The sequence below is a fragment of the Phalaenopsis equestris genome, unplaced genomic scaffold (genome assembly GCF_001263595.1).
Source record: "Phalaenopsis equestris unplaced genomic scaffold, ASM126359v1 Scaffold232315, whole genome shotgun sequence".
NCBI classification, from domain to species: domain Eukaryota; kingdom Viridiplantae; phylum Streptophyta; class Magnoliopsida; order Asparagales; family Orchidaceae; genus Phalaenopsis; species Phalaenopsis equestris.
The window spans coordinates 153,958-159,957 of NW_018250281.1; the positions used below are offsets into that span (position 1 = coordinate 153,958).

The 6,000-nt window shown below is 35.1% G+C and overlaps 1 protein-coding gene across 1 annotated transcript in view; it reads left to right on the forward strand.

Moving 5' to 3' along the window:
- Positions 1 to 1,425, forward strand: part of LOC110038253 (peroxisomal nicotinamide adenine dinucleotide carrier-like) — a 35,232-nt gene extending 33,807 nt beyond the window's left edge. Inside the window, exon 8 of the mRNA XM_020743029.1 lies at positions 1,360 to 1,425. The gene's annotated coding sequence lies outside the window, so the exon portion shown is untranslated. The remainder of the gene's footprint in view (positions 1 to 1,359) is intronic.
- Positions 1,426 to 6,000: the final 4,575 nt, after the last annotated feature.

Consider the following 6,000-nt stretch of genomic DNA (forward strand, 5'->3'; position numbering starts at 1 on the left):
GCCAGTTATTTTAAATTTAGATAGCCTCCCACCGTTTGTTTAGATAAGGTACAATAGATTCCATCTTGTCCGACCTTCTATTTGTGTGGTCAGCCTTACATATGGGGAGAGATTTTTTGCATTTTAAATAAAGTGATTATTCTTCCTTGATTTAATGTTGTTCCTTGTGTACCCTTATGTGTTTCATGCACAAATTTAGAATTTGGACTTGATGAAGTCTAGGTTAGGCTTGACTTTGGATTAAGCCTTACACCAATTTTTGGGGCTTGTATTTTGGCCCGATTGGTTGATTATGGCGGGGTGCCTCCAAGATCACGGGGTGCCTCTCTCTTTTTGTAAGCCATCTACTCCCATAAATGGGCATATAAAAGTGTCCTTTTCTAACATTAGTATCACATTTGCTGCCTTTTTCTCTGTGGGGTGCTTCTTCTTTAAATCTTCGTTAGTATCATCTGTGATATTATACTTAGCTTTCTCTATGATTGATAATTGCACTTCATTAGTTGTGACCATGAGATTATTCATTGATCATTATCTGTTTCAGGATTATATGCCAAAGAAGATTATTGGTAAATGACAAGGTCGAGGGGGAGGGGGGTGTACATTTTGGATAACAAACTACCTCAACCCATAACTAGTTCTATTACTTATGTCAATTTGAGTTCCCTTATCAATTAGATAATCAATCACTACCAATGTTAAAAAAGTTATACCCTCAATTTATGCAATTGTCATCTTTAAACTGTGTGTCATGTCAATTTGCTAAATTCAATCATTTGCGTCTGTTTGTAGAATTGAAAAAAGAGTTGGTCGTAGTTTTGAGTTGGTTTATTCTGATGTATGGAGACCTTGCCTTGTTTTACCTAATTAATTTATTATCACTTTTAGGGATAATATTTCTCGTATGACTTGACTTGACTTTATGAAATATCGTTCCGACTTATTCTCATATTTTCAATCATTTTATGCTAAAATTAAAACTCAATTCAATGTTTCAGTTAAATTTTAAGAAGTGACAATGCCAAAAAGTATTTTTCTACACATTTTTAGACATATATGACACAATACAAGATGCTTCACCAATCATACTGTGTTGATACCCATCCCACAATGAAGTAGCTGAAAGGAAACAATAGACATCTTCTTGAGACAACTAGAACTCTTTTTTTCCAAGCGAATATGCCCAAACAGTTATGGGTTGATACAATTTTTAGCGCATGTTTCTTGATCAATCGAATGTTTTCTATTGTTTTACAGAATTAGATACTCTACCAAATTTTATGTTGAACTAAACCTCTCTTTCTAATTGGATCTTGTATATTTGTGTTTACTTGTTTTGTTTTTTATACTCATCTACAGGTTTCTATGCTGGGCCCAAGGTCATTAATGCGTGTCTTTCTTTGATACTCTCATTTGCAAAAGGGTATAAGTGTTTTCCCCTCTCTTATACATATATATAGTTTCTATTGATGTTAGCTTTCACGAACAAACCCCATTTTTTGATCACTCATCGGTGCCCAAATTCACACAAGATTCTGATGAGTTGTTAATGTATCACATCATTAATTCAAAACTTGCTCCACCTCCACCAGCAGCTCCTCAGCCTAGGCCATCTATCACTAAGGTTTACTCTAGAAGAGCTCGTTCCCTTGATCCTAATCTTACTCTGGTGTCATCTTTTTAAGTGGATCCTTATATTAATTTTCATTTATTTATTGCTCTTTAAAGAGGTAAACATCAATATTCCTATCCCATTTCCTCTTGTGTTGTCTACGTTCAATTGACTTATACTTCCAACTTGTTTATTGTTTTATTTTCCTCCTTGAATTCTTTTTTCTTCGCTTTTCTAAGTTGTTTCCTCCTTGTTTTGTCTTGTACTGCTCCTAAATACCTCGCATAATTTTTTTGGGATAAATTTACATACATTCCGCTTATTTCTTATCTATTTACATATCTAACACCTAAACTTCAATTTTTACATATATATATATGCCATCTTACCTATGCATTAAAAGGTGCATTTATTTACTAGATGTTAAAATAGTGGTATTTTTGATGAGATATGAAAGATTTGAATGTTATAAATGTAGAAACTAAAATATGTGTTAGATAAGTAAATACATAAGAATTGGGTGGTATTTATGTAAATGTCTCCTTTATGATTTGGTTGGAGATGGGGCATGAAGTCGACTAGGGTAGATAGATGAATAGTGGTCATATTATTCAAAGAGATTTGAAAGCCTTGGTTGGCTTTTAAAATGGATAGAAAAAATAAGGTGGTCGTCCTTAACACTGTTGTTAATGTTACTGTGAGTGATGTGATGCTGACACCTTCAAACCCCTTTTAAAAAAGCCCATAGGCTAATATATTAAAGAGAAAAATATACAGATATGTTGTATAAGTGAGCCCAAAAATAGACACCCAGCCCACACGATACAACACACAAAATCCTAAAAAAAGAGAAGGTACATATAAGACCAAAAAACCAAAACCACCAAGGCTCAAAAAAAGTTAGGGATGATCCAATTTAGTCATGCCTCTACCTCTAATTCTTTGAAGTGAGACAGCTAACAAATTGGTCTCTATTACCCAAAGTAACCAAAGTATCATCCATTAGATTCCTGAGCTTGAAAAGGTCTCCATTCTTCTTCTTCCTCCACATCCAGGAGGAAGAAGAAGAATGAAGACCTACTTTTATATATTGACACCTGCTTCTCTCCGGCCCGACAATGTGCTTCCTGAAATAGTGTTGTTTTATCTGCTTCTCGCTGCAGGTGATCGCTGGCGCCTCCCCTTGCTCTGATGGCTCTTCCTTCTTCTTTGGTTGAGCCGACAAAGGCCTCCTTTGCCCACGTTGTAGGTAACCCTCAGGTGGAGTCCGCGATGATATTCCTTTTAAGCTATAAGGATTGTCGCGATGGTATAAATGATTGCCCTTTTTTTAAGAAGGGAAGTAAGAAAGGTGGAAAACATCAAATTTTTTTTCTGACTAAAAAATTTCTACCCTGACAGAAAAATTCAATTTTGCTCTTATTGGAAAATTTTAGTGGGGGCACCGGCCTATGGATGTGATCAGAAAGAGGGTCTTAAGCTAGCAGACAAGTGGAAAGTGGGACTCATGGATGAGAGACATGTGTTGATTCAACTAACAGTGGCTGAAGACTATACTTGAATTTTATCCAAGAAATATCTTAATATCGCAGACAAATCAACGAAGCTACTCAAATTATCTCCTGATTTCGACCCAAAGCATGAAACTCTCACTGTACCGGTATGGTTTAGTCTACCTAGTCTCAAGTTATATTTTTTTCACCATCAGGTTCTCTACTCTATTGGGGTAATCCTTGGGGATCCTTTGAAGTTAGATATGCCTACTTTCAACCTAAGCAGATCTTTAGTGGTCAGAATAATTGTGGAAAGAGATATTACTTTAGCTGATGTTACTGAAGTCTGGCTGGGCACAACCCATAATGGATATTGGTAACAAATCGTCATGGAACACAGACCCCCATATTGTACCCACTGTAAGATGTTTGGGCATATCCTTAATAAATGTCATAAGTTCCATCCTGATTTGAAAGCTAAGGTTCAAGTGAATAAGGATGGGTCTAACCCCTTTGCTGTGGACATTTCAATTTCACCTGGGGAGGATACTGCTACCCCTGTGCCCCCCCATGACACTGTTGTTAATGTTACTGTGAGTGATGAGATGCTGACACCTTCAAACCCCACTGAAAACAATACTGATGGATAATCAGGAGAACCTCACAGCTCTCCATTTTCATGAAGTATCCGATGTAGAGACAACCCATACTTCACAGATATTAAAACCTATTGTGGGTACCACGGTTGGTAATCTTTCTGCTTAAGCTCTACCACCTTGTCAGACTGATTCTTCGGATGGGGAACAACAGGTTTATACTTCCAGGAGGAAGAAGAAAAATAGAGATCTATTGAGCTCAGGAGTCTTAGGATTGATACTTTGGTTACGTCTGGTAATGGTACACACCTTACCAATCTGCTAACTGGATACCTTCTGAGAATTGGAGCCAGAGACAAAACAAGATTGGGATGACTCTCATTTTTTCAACGCCCGGGTGGTTTTGGGCTTTTTTATTTTTATATGTACCCCTTTTTAAATTTTTTGGATGTGTTGTATCGTGTGGGTTGGGTGCCTATTTTTAGGTCCACCCATACAACATATATGTATCTTTTCTCTTTAATATATTAGCCTTTGGGCCTTTTCATATATATATATATATATTTTTAAAAAAAAATATATATATACATACATAATAAAAATTCATTTGATAACAATCCCTAGAAATTAGAGATTTAGGTAATTTCTTCTTATTTTGGGAACAAATTAAATTATCAAATAAGCCAATTATTTTAAATCTAGATAGCCTCCCACCAGTCTGTTTGGATAAGGTACAATAGATTACATCTTGTCCGACCTTCTATTTGTGTGGTCAGCCTTCCATATGTGGAGAAATTTTTTTCATTTTAAATAAAATGATTGTTCCTCCTTGATTTAATGTTGCTCCTTATGTACCCTTATGTGTTTCATGCACAAATTTAGACTTTAGACTTGATGAAGGCTAGGTTATGCTTGTCTTTGGATTGGGCTTTACACCTAATTTTAGGGCTTGTATTTTGGCACGATTGGTTGATTATGGTGCCTCCTAGATCATGGGGTGCCTCCAAGATCACGAGGTGCCTCTCTCTTTTTGTAATCCATCTACACCCATAAATGGTCATATAAATGTGTCATTTTCTAACATTAGTATCACATTCGGTGCCTTTTGCTCTGTGGGGTGCTTCTTCTTTAAATCTTAGTTAGTATCATCAGTGATAATATATTTAGCTTTCTCTATGATTGATAATTGCACTCCATTAGTTATGATCATGAGATTATTCATTGACCATTATCTGTTTCAGGATCATATGGCAAAGAAGATTATTGGTAAAGGACAAGAGTGGGGGGGTACATTTTGGATAACAGACTACCTCAACCCATAACTAGTTCTACTATTTTATGTCATTTTGAGGTCCCTTATCAATTAGGGTATCCATCACTATTGATGTTAAAAAAGTTATACCCTCAATTTATGCAATTATAATCTTTAAATTGTGTGTCATGTCAATATGTTAAACACCATCATTTGCGTCTGTTTGTAGAATTAACAAAAGGGCTAGTTGTAGTTTTTAGTTAGTTCATTCTGATGTATGGGGACCTTGTCATGTTTTTTCTAATGAATTTAAATATTGTCACTTTTAGGGATAATATTTCTCCTATGACTTGACTTTACTTTATGAAATATCACTCTGAGTTATTGTCATTATTACAATCCTTTTGTGCTAAAATTAAAACTCAATTCAATATTTCAGCTAAAATATTGAGACGTGACAATGCCAAAAAAAAAGTATTTTCTACACATTTTCAGACTTGCATGATAGAAAATGAGATGCTTCCCAAATCATACTATGTTGATTCTCCATCCTAAAATGGAGTAGCTGAATAGAAGAAATAGACATCTTCTTGAGACTGCAAGAACTCTTTTATTCCAAATGAATATGCCCAAACTGTTCTGGGTAATGCATTTTTTAGTGCATGTTACTTAATAAATCAGAATTCTTTTACTGTTTTACAAAACTAGATACTCTACCAAATTTTATGTTGAACTAAACCTCTCTCTCTCATTGGATCTTGTATATTTGGGTTCACTTGTTTTCTTTGTGATAATCATCTACAGGTTTCTATGATGAACCCTAGGTAATTAATTTGTGTCTTTCTTTGATACTCTCATTTGCAAAAAGAGTATAAGTGTTTTCCGCTCTCTTATACATATACATGATTTCTGTTGATGTTAACTTTCATGAAAAAATCCCATTTCTTGATTACTCATGGGTGCTTAAATCCACACAAGATATTGATGAGTTGTTAATGTATCACATCATCAATCCTAAAGCAAAGTCTTAATACAAAACTTTTACTT